This window comes from Lagopus muta, chromosome 3, assembly GCF_023343835.1.
Source record: "Lagopus muta isolate bLagMut1 chromosome 3, bLagMut1 primary, whole genome shotgun sequence".
NCBI classification, from domain to species: domain Eukaryota; kingdom Metazoa; phylum Chordata; class Aves; order Galliformes; family Phasianidae; genus Lagopus; species Lagopus muta.
Window position 1 is genome coordinate 18,723,467 of NC_064435.1, and position 16,343 is coordinate 18,739,809.

Here is a 16,343-nt window from a genome sequence, read left to right on the forward strand (position 1 = left end):
CAACCAGCACCAAGATCCCATTCACTGAACCTCACCATGGGAATTTCACACTGGCAGGATCACATATTGTACCAGTGGTCTCAGGGCTGCATTACGTATCTTGAGACACAGGGAATTCCTCATCTGCACTGAAGCCATATAAGCTTGTAGCATTTTTCTGTGTAACGTATTTAACTTTATCACAACATCTATTATTTTCAGTGCTAACTGCAGGTAATTTGTACATCAACAAAACTGCTTTATCCATAGCCTTTTACTTAGGCAACTGCATTCACATTTCTTTTTGAATCCAACCTTAGGCTTGACTGTTTTCTGAGTTGTTTACAAGTCAGCAGCAATACCCCAGGGCGCTCAATGTTCCTGAGATTGGCACAATATACGCAATCATAACATGCATGTATTTATGTAGTCAAATTTGGGAGCAAAGGGGTCTTTTAACTTCTCAAAGAGACAGCACAGGAGGTTGGAAGCTTCAACATTCTTACAGCAGCACAGATTTGTGTACTCCTCTTCCACCGTCTCTGCAAATAAGCATCAACACAGTAGGCAGCCTCTGCTTAAGTTAGAAGAAAACTGTGCTGTGGATACACTTGCCCTAAGACATAAAAATGCAAATCTGCTCACGCTTCTGCCTTGTTCAGTAATTCACACAACCTGAGGTGTACACAGGGAAACAACTTAAGCACTTCCCTTAACATACAGACTCCACTCCTGCAGCCAGGCACCCTGTGCTGTCACTGTGTGACATGCCACCCTCATACTGCACAGGAATGCTGGACAGCCTGCAAGCAAAAGCCACCATCTTTAGTAAAAGTAGCTGGACACAGTACAGAGGCTGACACTGAGCGACCTGCCATTACACTGTAGGGATTAGTGCAGGACAGAAGACTCCACATCACAGACATTCATCCAAACTCTCACAACCCCTCCCAAATGTAGTTTCCCTTTCTCTTTTTAAGCCACCAGACTCCCTCTCACACTGAGGTTCAGAGTGCCCCTTCCCAAAGGCATCAGCTTCATGCCCTGGCACTGGTCTACAAGGCTGCCACGTAGAAGCCATAATTGCTATTTGACTTTTCTAAGAACCAGGCGTAGAACATTACACAGATGCAGAACTGAAAAAGATATTTAATACCTAGAGGTCTTTGGAAGCATCACGCTGTCTTCACTAAATAAAAGGCAATGGCAAGACTGGATAAAGAGTAGCAGCTGGAACTGCAAGTAAACAATACCCTTCTGAGACACCTGGGTAACCCAAATTGTACAGACACTGTTTTCATACTATTGCAGTATTGATTACATAGAGTTGCAATGTACTTGTAATATATTCTTCCAAAAATTCTCACAGGACAACAAGCTACTGTCATAATATGAAGCAAATAGCACCAAACCAGAAAGGTTTCTCTTCTCACAGAGAAGAGAGGCAAAAGCTGTTCCTCAAGGAGACTGAAACATCTAACATTTCTCCTTGCTAGTAACATAAATGGGTTCTCAAAGTGCTCTGTGGGATATAATAATATCAGATAAATCTCTCTGGAAGCACCTAAATTGTCAAAGAAAAGTTAAAAACTAGGCAAAATGAGAAATCATCCATCATCATAGCCAAAAGAGAGTTTAGCTTTTGGCTTTCAACTCATAACTCAGGCATTTTGAAGAATAATTTTAACACTTTAATGAAATGTACAGTAAATGTACAGATCGTATGAAATTAGTTTTACATTGATTGGCTTTATTGACTATTATTTGATTGATAGAAGGCAAGAGAACAACACAAACCTGAACCAGGGGAAAGTCAGACTGGATATTAGGAAAAATTATTTACTATAGGGTGGTCAGACATTGGAATAGACTTCCTAGAGAGGTAGTTCCTCTCTCATGCCTGTCAGTTTTCATGATGCACTTGGATCATGTTCTTAATAATATGCTTGGTTAGCCGTGAAGTGGTCAGGCAGTTAGAATAGATGGTCTCTCAAGGTCCCTATCAACAGAACTATTCCATTCTATTCCATATAACACATGCTTCCATGAAAACATACTGCTTTATTATTATATCCAAGCTACTTTTTCTTGAGAATTTCACTGGGCACTAGTTGTAAAGGTTTGAGAAAGTACCTGTCTTGTTTTTTACTTCTGATTCTCCAATTAGGTTAGCCAAGGTTATAGCAGGTGGGAGAAAAAAGTCACCAAAGATCCAGGATTATTTTATATTTGAACAAATGTGCCCTCCTACCCTTATAGCAGGAGATCCTCCTGCTGTAAGTATTCAGCTCAGACCAACCCCAAACAGCTTTTTGTTTTCACTTGACATTAGGAACATGGCAAAGTTGTTATCAACATTTCCTCTACAGCCCCCAAATCAGCCTGCACATTTGGGACTGTGGATCCCAGGCTGTCCCACTTTCATGTGGACATTGTGGCCACACGGTAGGCAGAGAAGCAGAGCCATGTGTTAGCGGCACCAGAAGAAATTAGAAAACAGAAAGGCTACGGCTGGTTGAAGCCTCAGCAGGCACATGCACATGTTGAGATTGGAGAGGAGGCAGCTAGCATTCTTGTGTGGTTATTTACCAAACCAGTACACTGTACCATAAAAACACTTCAATAGTAATCTGCTTCTTTGTGTTGTAGAACATCCAGAGGCCTTCTGAGAAATCAGCCACTGCCTTAATGAGAACAGCTAAAGCCTCAGAGGTGGGTGAGTGCCTTTGGTGGTGCAGGCCAGGGAAGGTCCTTGTCCTAGGGCTCAGCTCCCAGTAAGCAACGCGTTCCTGCCCAAGGCCGAAGCTAAACAACGCCTGTTGGCTTTTTCCTCACTTCCTCTCAAGACATCTCTTGCATTTGTGCTCCTGTTCCTGAACTCCTGGCTGGGGATGTCTCCAGTAACAGCACAGTCCTGAGGAGGACTCTTGAGACCACTAATCCTGGCTCTGCACTCTGCAGTACGCTCAGAGACAGGCTGCCCAAACCTTCAGGGACACTCACCAGTATAACGCTGGTGGATCAAGCAGGAAAGAACACATTGACAGCAAAAGGAGAAAGGAGAAAATGCCATGGGGGGTCCCCACATGTGCCATGTTGACAGTGCCACAGTATGAAAGGGATCGTTGCACTTCAGCCACACTTGAGTATCCTCTTAACCTTTTAGCTGCACACGGGGGGTAGACATGTAGACATCAGGGGAGAGAGAGGAAGTACAGAAGGCATGGGGAGAGGAGCAGCACTGCTGGCAGGCACCCCACACCCCACTTCTACAACTGCAGAGTGGTGACCAGCCTCTGCTCTGCAGGCTGCACTGCACACCCGATACGGTATTAAGGTATTGTTTCTTCTTTCCCTTGTGCAGGGGGGCTGTACAGGCAGCAGGTGGTGATGCTGAAATTCAAAGGTAGGGAGCCTAAAACCATAACATAACAACATGCCCCCACCAGAGAAAATAGGTGACTCTTCCCTTGAGCCACTGGTTAGATAAATACTTGTGACAAGCAGCAATCTTTTCCTGAGTTTTTCCACTCAAAATGATACAAAATAGAGCTGGAGAAACACAGAAAGAAAAGATTGCAGAACACAGGTGCCCTGCAGAATTTTATATTATTATTCTTAAATCAATAAGTCCAGAGAGCAGAATTGTTATAAGCACTGCAACTACACCCACTGCAGACACTTGCAATCTATAAGCATCATAGTAAATGGCATTATTTAAAGAAAAATCCAATAAAAAAGCACTGAAAGTTGGTTTTCCACAGCATTGTGAGGCTTTTCTCCCCCATTTCAGAAGAAGGCACCTCATGGCCAGGCTGGCACCGTCAGGTGAAAGATCCCCAGGACCTGATACCAGCTTCACAAGGCTGGTATGAGGAGATAAGGAGCTTGCATCTGACAAAAAGCGAAAGAGAAGCCAAGGAGAGATTTAAACACATCTGGAAGACATCAAAACCAGAGCTCAGATGACAAATGAGGCTGCAGTATGTTAAATGAGCCAAGCGAGTTTAGAGGCATTTATGCATTTAGTTTCCTAACTAGAGCTCAGCTCCAAGGCAGAGCTGTTAAACAACCACCTGATCAGCATTTGTAAGGAAACAGCATGTAAGCTGAAACATAGAAGCTCAATTTAGATGCATGCAGTAAAACTGTCAAGATTTTAGAAATCCTACATATAAATCAGTGACTTTTAGTCTAAACACAAAATAAGAATCAGTAAATTGCATTTTCTGTCCATGAAGTATTGGCAGGATTTCAAGATGTATTTTAAGTAATCTCACAACATGGGATTTTTTTCCTTGGCTAATCTTCTATGAAAAGAAACCATTAGGAAATAAAAATATTATGGCTACGCCTTGCTAACTGCTCTTCTGAACAAAAAGGTAAAATCTCTCACTTGTGAAAAGTAAGAGGAAGAGGAAGAATTTAGGAACATAAATTAAGAGGATGAAAAGGAAAAGACTATATCCTATTCTCTTCATGTATTTTAACTGCCATGTGCATTTTTCTGTACTCAGTTCAGATCGCAGTAAATTTGGGGCTAACTACTTGCCACATTAGGAGCTTACAAACAACATTACTAAAACCTGTTAAGTCTTTAATGCAAACAGTAAAATAGAAAAGGCAAAAGGCTGCAGAGTACCTCACCCCTTTGTCCATCCAAACTGGAAATAGGCACAGCTTGGAGCCAGCTCTCCCTGAATGCAGATGGGAAAGGGCCAGCTGGCACCAAACCCTCCAGCCTATTGCAGGGGTGTACAAGTGGCTCTGCTCCAGCTCCATGTGCCAAGCAGGGTCCTCCTTAAAATGCCAGCTGCATGAATACCTGCATCTGCATGAATACCTGCAGGTAACTTAGCAAGGTGCAGGCAAAGGAGCTAGCTACAGCGAGCAGTAGCTCCTTCCCCACTAAGCCTGAAAGCTCTGGTGCTTCAAAGTTGGCTGCAGTTGATTGCCTTCCACCTTTAGGCTTAAAAATTAAGCTTTCATCTGAAGTCAAAACCTAGAAGAATACCTTTGGATTATGCAATTTTTTATATTTTCATAATTTTCTACAAGGTAATACTTTAGGTTTTGGTAAATAAAAACAGATGGAACTGGCTTAGTTTGGCTGTAAGATTAATGCTGGTTTTATATTTTTATAGAAATATTTTAGAGCAACAAAAGTTTTGTTTGGAGATATCTGAAATCAGAGAGAAAGCCTGTTCCTGCTCTGCAGTAGGAATCTGCATTACATGAAGCAATCTGCAGTGTCTGTCTCGGTTCTGCTCATTACAGTGACCCCCCACAGATCCAGCCCCACAGCTTTTCCAAAATCACTTGATGACAAATGACATACATTTATAACATCATAGTACTCAATTTATGTAAACAAAATACCGAGCTCCTTCAGCTCCCATTCAATTTAATCTACAGTGTATAGTGAAGAAAACAAACAAACAAACAAACAAAAAAAACCCTACAACTGTTTGGAATTCAATAATTTATAAAGGTATACATATTCATAGAATACTAAGCTTTTAATTTTAAAGAGATAGGAATTAACCATCTGTTCCTGTAAATAAACCCATGGGGCATGTAGCATACAGGTAGAAAAAGATTAGACAGTATTTTATGTGCCAGAACTGACTTCTTCATCTGTGCTGCAGTGACTTCACCTTTTTAGAGATGAAATCTTCCAGAAACCAAGACGTTATATAACTCAGTAAAAAGCTGATAAGGTCAGTGTCATTTTATATTCCCTTGTGTGAAAATCAATTACAGGATGTGAAAGAAAAAAAAAAAAAAGCCTTTTAAGGAACCAAAATCTCCATCCCATAATACAGCATATATATATGTATATTTTTAAGTAAGAATGAGCAATAAAGCTTTAAAGTAAAAGAATGTGTGGGAGGGAAGCAGAGGGACAGGCAGAGCAGAGAAGGAACACAATAATTTCAGATCGTTTCAAGGGACTTTAATGATGACAAATCCTTTCGATGATTTGTTGTTTTGATTCTTTTCATGCTAAATAGTAAATGGGTCAAGTAATGGTGACTTACAACGTTGAGTTTAACTGGAAAGCTAAACAATAAGAAAGCTAAACAATTTCTTTCAAAAGTGTATACCATTTAAGTTGGAAACACAGCCCTACTTTGGCTAGTCTCTATTTTTCTAAGGGAAAACAGTCCTTTAAAAATATATGTATATATTAAATTAAAGCTGTCTTTGATTGGAGTTAGGTTGGGTAAAGTCACAGAATCACAGAATCACAGAATGGTAGGGGTTGGAAGGGACCTCCAGAGATCATCGAGTCCAACCCCCCTGCCAAAGCAGGTTCCCTACAGCAGGTTGCACAGGTAGGCATCCAGGCAGGTCTTGAACATCTCCAGATCTATTTCAATATCAGGTATTCTCAGCAAGCAAAATGGAACAATTCTGATGTCTCGGCAGCCAAACATATACAATGCACAAAATTAGATGGTTTTCAATCCCTGCATAGACCAACCTAATTTCTTTTCCACTCAAGCATAGGCCACCTAGGAAAAAAGATCTAGTAATTCTCATTTTATTCAGATAGAGGAAGTGAAATTTTAGATGAAGAAAGCAAAAGAAGACACTTTCTGTAGAATGGGTATAATGGCAGAGAAAAGAGCAAAAGTAAAACATGCCCAAAGCACATGAAAAAAGAATTCACTGAACCTAAGCCAAATGAAAACAACAGTGTTACACAATCGGGAATTCGAATGGTTGACATATTTTGTAAGAGGAAAATAACTGGATACATACAATACAAGAAATTGCTGAGAGAAGAAATGCAGAAGTGAGCAGGGCACTGACCACATAGATGCATCAGCTACAACTGATCAAGCTTAAATTCTTCCCAACAGAGTATCATTTTTTCATCAGGTCAGGGAAGTACCAAAGAGAGAAAAAATCTAAAATCTTGAGAGAGCTTACAAAGAACCATTTATGGGGTTGAATCCATTCAGAACTGCATTACAGGGATTTTCAAGGGGGCAGTTTGAGATTTGGATATCAGAAAGTGGCCTGGTTTCCAATCCAGATGATCTAACTCTACTGTAACACAGCCACAGTTAGATGTACTGTCTGCATCAGAAACTGGTCTGTGGCTCCAATGAATCCGCCAACCACTGCAGCTGGGGAAGCCGTATCTCCCTTAACAGCTTTTATAGAAAGACTCTTGCACTGCACTTTTGTGAGGCATTAAGACACTACTGAAGACACCACCAGACCAAGGTCTTTGTGCACTCATACTCTGAAATTCAGTTACTGGATCCAATCCTATGAACAAACAGGAGAGCTGTTGTACTGCATGGAGCATTTTTAACACTAAGAATTATGTTTAATACATTTTGGAAGCATAAAGAAATCATTTTGTTGCATTTTGGTCACCCATTTCAGGATTTCCCATTTAATCAAACATCAGTAGCAGAATTTCAATGACTGGGAAATTGCAGCAGTACCGTCAGAGAAAACTGTAATGCAGCAAATTGCTACTTCTGTTGGTTTCCTGCACTATAATTATAACATTTTACATCTACAATGTGAGTACATATTTCTTTAAAATACAGCTTCTAGCAGAGATATAACTATTAAAAAAAAAAAAAAAAGGGTTGAGATCTTCAAGTTCTACAGCTGTAATACCTGGGAAGGAACTAACCAAAGCAGAATTCCCAAATACCTCCAACTGCTATCTGATGACATTTCTTTCCTTATTTCCCTCTTTTTAACTAACATGCTTTTGCATTTTAAAATAGCCGTGTGTTCACTGTATCCTCCTCTCAAAGATGCCTTCTGGGTAGCAATTAAATGTATAATTGAGATCTTCAAGACATTAGAAGGGAAATTTAATGTCTTTTAAGTGGCTACAGGGAGTAAGATAACACAAATCAATTTTACACCACAACATGTTTGCACAAATGCACTCAATATGCATTGCAGGACCCCTCATACTTCTGAGAGGCTTCTTCTTGCACAAATAAAGCTTCCAAGGCTGTCAGAGAAGGGATTTCAAGGCTTTAGGATGCAGTACATAATGTACTGCGGATGAGATCATCAGTCGAATTGTAAGATTTTAAACTTGTACCTGTATATTGGATGCTAGATTTGTAGGCACATTGTACTCACAATGGTCCAATTATTTCCTTTCTCCCCTCATTTTTTTCTCCGTTCATAAATACAGTGGGATTTACCATTCTTTGAGACTAATTCCTCCATCTGCATCCTAAGGTTTCTTGCAGGAGACTAAAGGATGACTTCGTTCATCCTTCCCTTTCTATAGTTGACATTCTAGTTAATTCATCTGTGTTTCAGTTCACCAATTACACAGACAGGACTATTTAGCCACTCACTATTGCTCCACAAGCAGTCACTGATAAAACCATGCCCCACTAGAACTAAGCTAAGAAGTCAAGGTGCAGCTCCAAGGTTTAGACAGAGCACTTCAGAACGGCAGAAAACCAAACCAAAGTTAAAAAAAAAAAAAGAGAAAAACCACAATTCTTCCTTTTATCACTTCTGTGCACCGCCGAATGCCTAACAGGTTTCAAAACAAAGACACCATTAACCCAATACAGACTTTTTCATTCCTCTATCCCCACATCCATACAAACAGTGCACAATCAGGGATCTGAAATTAAGCTCAGCAGACAATAAACTGCACTTTTCTTCGGACCAAATCTTGCCATCTCTCTTGAATTTTGTTCCCACGTGCAGCCATTCAGTAAAAATACAACAAGTCTCCAGCTCCCTGTGCCGAACTGCTCCTCCACCTGCTGCCAAGCAGACAGCAGCACCCCAGAGATTTGCCTGTCTTAATCTCCTTGTTTCTGTCTCATATTTCTCCATTAATATTGCTCCACCTCCACCATGAATACAGGACAGAAGGAGCACACAAGTAAAATTTAGGTAAGCAAATTCACGGGTTACAGCTATTTTTATGTGGACTCTTCTCTGAAAGAGGCTTTTTGTTGTTGTTGTTGTTTTTTAAGATGGAAGGACAAATAGCATAAGCAATCAGAATCTGGAAAGCTTCCAAGAGCAGAAATGTCAGGAGAACTACTGCAGATGTAGCAGCCTGTGCATTTCAATCAGGAAAACAAACAATGGATACAAAATCCATTTAAACCGGTTGCCCACAACTCTCTTGGATAACACATCACTTCTTTTGTGTTCCTCAGACTTTTACCCTGGCAGCAGCTTGAAATCTTGCCCCTCAGATAGAGGCTTTTCCTCAAGAGGTCAGAGCCACAGATGTACCCTACAGACTGAAACATTCCTGCCTTAACATTCACAGAACCACAAAATTGTAGGGGTTGGAGGAGACCTCTGGACACCATCAAGTCCAACCCCCTGCTACAGCAGTTACCTGCAGCAGGTCTCACAGAAAAGGCAGATTTTGAATATCTCCGAAGGAGACTCCACAACCTCTGCGTGCAGCCTGCTCTAGTGCTCCATCACCCTCACAGTAGTTTTTTCTCATATCTATATGGCACTTCCTGTCCTGTTTTGTACCCTTTGCTCCTTATCTTTTTGCTGGCTGCCACTGCTCCTCTCAGTTTTCTCTTCTCTAGCTCCCTTCTCAGGTTCTTGGCCTTTCCTTATAAGGGAGATGCTCCAGGTCCCTCATCATCTTTGTGGCCCACCACTGGACTGTCTCTAGAAGTTCCCTGTCCTCCTGAACTGAGGAGCCCAGAACTGGACCTAGTACTCCAGAAGTGGCCTCATGAAGGAAGAGTAGAGGAAGAGGATAACTACCCTTGACCTGCTGGCCAAGCTCTTCTTAATGCATCCCAGGATCACTGGCCTTTTGGGCCAAAAGGGCACACTGCTGGCCTGTGACCAACCTGTTGTCCACCAGGACCCCGAGGTCCTTCACCACAAAGCTCTTTTCCAGCAGGTCAGCTCTTAACCTGCACTGATTGATACGTGTGGCCACTCCTCCCCAGGTGCAGGACTCTACACTTGCCCTTGTTAAGCCCCTTAAAGATTCCTCTCCCATCCATCTCTTCAGTCTGTCCAGGTCTCACTGGCAGCACAGCCTTCTGGGGTGTCAGCCGCTCCTCCCAACTTTGTATTATCAGCAAACTTGCTGAGGATGCATTCTATCCCTTCATCCAGGTCACTAATGAAGGTGTTGAAAAATTTTTCCTGATCCACAGCTCCATTCTGTGGATCCTGTGTTTTGTGTATACTCAGTTTCCCTTCTCTCCTCTTTGTTTCCCCCCTCCCCCTATTACTCCTTCTCTTGGAAGGCAATAATAACCTGTAAGACATGGATACCCTGTCAGTCCCTCTTGAAATTTAGGAGGGTTTTGCTGGTTACATCTCTGGTAGCTCTAATTGAAGCACCCTCACCTACATCTGCTTCGTTCTGATAGAGCAAGAGGAAGCAAAAAGAGACAAGGTGTTATCCATGCACACAGTGGAGCAGGACCCAATGGATAGATTCAATCTTTATAGAGATCAAGGCAGTATATATACACACACACAAAAGCAACGGATTCTATATGTGTCTGTACGCCTTAGTTTCTGCAGTACGATTGCCTTATTCAGGCTTCCTGAAAAATCAGGATAGAGAAAAATAATTCCATATGGGGCAGAATATCCATTGCAACTTTGAAAGACTGACAATTATACAGGCTATTCTTAAAAGTGAACAGCTGTTGGACAGCAGCAGCAGAATACAAGAGAACAGTTAATAAGGCAAAGAGCAAACTTCTTCCTGTCCCAGCTTTCCTAAGGGTGGTTCCTAAGAAGCATCCTCATGACTTCAGACTGCAAGAACCTTACTGAAAATCAGAAGTTCATGCCAGACACTACTGAGTACCAGTCTTTCAGGCCCCTCACCACAGTAATATCCCTGGCCTCTGCAGATCTCCAAACAAGTCAACACACCTGACTGCATCCTACAGGGTCACTGCCCCTCTGTATCCCCTATGCTTGTGCAATAATGTGCAAGCAACTCTGTAAGCCAACTGGACTTTTTTTACCCTCTGAGAAGGGGAGAGAGCTTTACAGACAAGGTGTAAAGCCAGAAGCGTCTTTGTCAGTCAGGATGCTGTCATCAGTCTTACAGCAAAAAGCTCACTTCATTCAGAAGCTGAGAGTACTTTCAGATACCAAAAGGAAAACTGTTTTTACCACATCCCTGTGCTCAGCACAAGGCCTGCATTAAGTAAGAAATTACTGCAGCTTTCAAAAACAATTTATCTGCAAGATCACTGTTATCTAAGCAACTCTCTGCAAAAGCAATCTGTTTTCCAAACAACTCTCTCAGCAACACAAGCATCAGTTGCTGCTCAGGCCAGTGCCTGCTTCTCACAACAGCTTCTCTCTTGTCACTCAGGAATTATTGGTGCCTTCACAGCTGCCCAATCAGGAGAGCATTTGGTCAGTGTAACAATGTCAACCACCTAGCACTGCCTGCTTGCTATGAAACTGTGCTTTAGGAATGGGTACGTATTCAGCAGTTTTACAGAACAGTATGTTTAAAAACTGTTTGGAAATTGGGGAACTGCAATATGCCTCCTTTTCTCACCTTAGGTAGGTTAGAAAAATTGAAGGTCCATTCTGAAATGAGACATATATCCCTAATTTCCCAGAAGAAAAACAGACAGAGAAATAAAGAACTTCTTGCACTGACATTAACTACAAATAGAACAGGGAGGTAAAGCAATACCTGGGCTGTTAGTGAGCATCTCTGAAGTTCAAAAAGCAGCTGCCTGTAAGTGACATTTGGAAACAGATAGGCAATTTAGTCTCATTTAACTGCCATTTATAGGAAGAGAGAATATAAAGTACAAACTAATTTTGGTTATTTACCCCACAAAAATGACGTATCATTGACAACACCTGAACTTGTTATGGTTAAATCTTGTAAGAGTAATCCATCCTTGTGACAACAGTCATAAAAGAAAGCTTCATCAACACACATACACACAAAAGGCAGCATTTATTTTTCTGTTTTATTTCCAGCTCTCGTAATAAAATGAATGTTACAAAGGCCATAACAGTGATATTCAGTGATGGGTTTAATCATTTTAGCCTTTTATCTGCACACTGCAATAAAATTTTCAGTCGAGAACAGACTGACTGGAGGTCTAAATTTCCATCTAGAAATGGCATCTGAGGGACATATATTGTCTTTTAACTGGCTTTTAAAAGGTGGACTGTAAGTTGAACTTCTACCACTGATGACCTTAGGTCTCACTGTTTTCCTTTTCTAAATCATCATTGTTCATTAATACGCTCACCTTCAAAACAAACCAAAATACATTATGCAGCCCATGGCACTGACATATATTTGAACAGCTGTGAGTTCATTTCTTTGTGCTTCCACCAAGTTCCACTCTCTGAAAACACTGAACCCACCATGCTCAATCTCAGACCTTCCAGCTGCAGGTACAAGTGTGCTAGGACATCAGGTAGTACTTTACAAGTTAGGAAGCACAAGTAAGCAAGAGAGAAAGCTTTGTCAAGTGTACCAGCATGGTGGCTATTTTTTTACTTCGGTAGATAGAAGTTACATAGAAAAGCACAATACTTCTTTGCTCTTGTTTACACTGTCGTGTTTTCTGTGTGTTCAGGAGGAACACTGAGATCAGACTGCCGAGAAAGTACAAATTATCCTCTGTTCTCTGCAGCACCAATGTTTGTTGTCAGCAGATTTCTCTGCATTTAGATGCTGAGCAGTAAAATATAATTATTTGGGGCCATGTGCTCCTGCACAGGAGCTCACAGTTAAACAACCGTATTCCTGTTTAGAGGAACCTCCCGATGTTCAAAGCCACCGAACACTCAGTAACACCTATTGAAACTAAAGCTACTTACTGCTCAGAACCAAAGCTAAACAGTATTTACTTTCAAATTTCTGCATTGAACAAGGAGTCTAATTTCAGCATTCAAGTTATTTAATCCAGTATTAACCTCCAAACTTTGGGATTCAAATTTCTTCATAAACAAAGCAAATGACATTATCCCCATTTTTATGAGGCAGCTGCTGACATCTCCAAATGACAGCCTGCTGGGCAGGCTTCAGGGCTAACATAGCAGGGTTCCTGGAAATCAGAAATAAGTCCAGCAGAGCTCAGGAGGGTTTCTGTGCAAAACCTGCCTGCACTACAGATCTACGGCATCTGCCAGTGCCATTCATCTTCTACAGTCACAATCACCATCAAATACAAAGGGAGAAAACCAAAGCAAGCCAGTATGAAAGAGGAGTTGCCAGGCACACAACATGAAGGCAGCCAAAGCAGGACACCAAGCTGCTCGGGACTGTGACACTTGGAGCAGTTGGCAAAAAAACACTGCCTCTCTCTCACTGATGCCTAATGGCTGATGGGACAAATTCATTTCCACCACTATAGATCTGTGAAATAAGGACCTTTAGTCACACTGGGCCCCTCCTCATTGCTCCCAAACCGTGCCTGTAGCAGAGCTGAGCTGAAACGGCTCTATTTATCAGACAGCCGCTGCTACTCAGGATCTGCCACCGCCTCTGCACAGCCATTTCCACAAAGCTGTGTTTCCTGTTACTGTTCTTCAGCCTTCTCTCTTCCCACGTTCTCAATCTAACACAACCCACAACTTGTCGAAACAGCAGCAGCTCATTAGAGAGAAACCAATCCCAGTCAGAAGGTATCTCAAGCCTGTCCACTCTGTGGATCCAGAAAGTTCGTGTGACACTAACTGATTCCTTCTTCTTCAGGGCCGTGTCTTCCTGTCAGTCCCCACTGCTCTCTTTTTTGCTACCTAAAAGCAGTATCTGCATACTCCAGAGGAACTGTAACCCACATCCCACCAACAACTCTTCAGAAAACCCAACTCAAAAAAGGATAGGTCACTGGAAGTGATAAAGAGAACCAGCACCATGCCATGGTGAGGAGGACTCAGGACTTTGAAACCTGTGGAGCTCCCACAACTGCTGCTGAGTAAAGGCAGCTTTGATACACTACTAATGCTGCATCCTCAAAAGCCTTCAAGAAGAGAGCACAGCCCTCCTGTCCGTACATCTCACAAATGTGCGCAAGAACTTCTTTACAGTGAGGTGACGGAGCACTGGAACAGGCTGCCCAGGGAGGTGGTGGAGTCTCCTTCTCTGGAGATGTTTAAGACCTGCCTGAACACCTACTTGTGTGACCTGGTGTAGGGAACCTGCTTTGGCAGGGGGGTTGGACTCGATGATCTCTGGAGGTCCCTTCCAACCTCTATGATTCTGTGATTCTGTGATTCTTCATTCCACTGAGTGCAAGGGAATACCACAAAAGTATCCCCATCCTTCTACCAATTATGGCTGACATACATCTAATTTTTTGCTCACTTTCCATGTTCTGTATCTATGCATCCTTGTGAGCCTTGCTAAATGCTCCCAAAGTCGCGTACCACCACTAATATATTTTCCAAATCCTCAGTGCAAATGATAAAAAGTTCTTTCTTATTCTCAAGGTGATTGTAAAAGAATTGGTCCCAAATAACAGCAGCCATCTCCCATTTCAAAAAAGCTTAATAAGAAACAGCGACCAGCAGCAATAAAAAAAAGCTAAGGGATGATGATGATGACATGAAGACCATGATGACATGAAGACCATGATGACATGAAGAAGTTTGATTCACTTTAGGACACAGTCAGTCACACCTTCAGATACATTAATGCCAAACTGTTGTACAAGTGTAACAAGAAGCAAAGCCATTTTCCTGGTCTAGCACAGCATTCACGTTACCAGAACTTGGACTTGCATTTCTATAAGCACATAAAGACTGTTCAGCTAGAGCTCAGAGCTGGATGCCAGTGGTGCTAGCAGTGACTGTGACATGCTTCCCCTGCTGCTATGACCATTCTGACTGTTCTATGGGAACACAGAAATGTACGCTGCAACACCTACCTGCTCAAAATGAGAAATAAAATGAAACATCCTGTAGTTTATTTATTCATCACCTTTTGATATCTGAAGGTTGATATGGTCATTCTGGTTCAGCACTGGTAGATATATTGTGCCCCCTGATAACTAGTCACATTATTTTGAAGAATTCTAACATTTTAAATCTAGATTTAAATCTAACATTTGCATAGTAAGGACAAATCTGTCTACGACAAGCAAACTTTGGATTTTCTTGCTCACTGGCCCCTTCTGCTCTCCTATATAATCTGCCAGGTCAGTTATTTAACACAATATTTAGTTTTGGTTAAGAATACTATGTGATGTGGACTGTAAATTATCAAAACATCCTTGTTTCATAAGAACACAAGACTTCTGTACTCTGTTGCAAGTGTGAGAAAAAGTCACAGTTACAGTCAAATGTAAGGTTATACGAAATTTATACTTCCAATTATAAATATCTATGGGTTTTGCCACTATTTTTTCCTTCTTTTTTCTTTTTAGTTATTCCCTATTTTTTGCATCTTAAGTGATGACAATCATCATACTGGTCCTCTACAGAAGAATATATTATCACCTCCTTTGTTTCCAACATAGATTAGACTACTTTTTCATAACTGTTTTCTTTGTTTTTCCCTTTCTTGTGTCTCTTTTATGTTATCACATTATTTGTCTTTCCATTTCTCTTTGCAGTAAACTGAAACAAAGCTTGCAAGAACTTGTGTTTCACAGGGTACTAGCACTATTTTAGGGATGTTTTAGAAAAAACCACTGAACTGATGAAATACTTTGTGAACCTCAGTTTTCACAGCGGAACATTTTTATGTCCTGTCATCATAACATTGCATAAGCAGCAATCAGGGAAGAGAACACAGATGAGGAGGAATACTGCCTGCGGCCGTGGGCTGCACGGAGGGCTCAGGCTGTTACAGCACGCGTTGTGCATCCTCCCTGCAGGACTGTCTGGAAGTATCATGTGGAAATACACTTTGCCACAGAAACAGGGTATAGTTGATGTCATAACAGGAACATTTCTTGATAAAAATTTGGAGAAGGCCAAATAAAAGAAAAGGCAACAATTTATAACACAGACAAAGAGGTTTTCTTCTCAGAGCACACTGTCTTCCTCTCCATGTCCTGCACTGATTGCTTGCTTCCCAATTTGCTCCATTCCAAATGAACCAGTAATACTAACCAGAACTGGACCTGGCAGCCTATTAGTGCAGCCCCAAAGCAGAAGCTTAAGATGACAACTGCATTCAGCTGCAGAGGGAACAGTGGTTTGTCACAGAAACAGCTCTGCTGGAACAAGGAAACCAAAGACAAGAGTGAGGAAGATCTTTGTCTGCAATTTAATTGGTTTATTTACACTGCTGAAGGGCCACTTTATCCTGCTGACCTGCAGTGACCAGGTGTGTAAGATATGCCACTCCCTACCATGGTCTTCAAGGCACCTAACAGAAATTAAGCATTAAGCATCCATCT

At 41.6% G+C, this 16,343-nt stretch overlaps 1 protein-coding gene across 7 annotated transcripts in view; it reads right to left on the bottom strand.

The window, feature by feature from the left end:
- The window catches only part of OXR1 (oxidation resistance 1), a 240,885-nt gene that overhangs the window by 126,136 nt on the left and 98,406 nt on the right, over nucleotides 1–16,343 (bottom strand). The gene's annotated exons all lie outside the window — the stretch shown is intronic.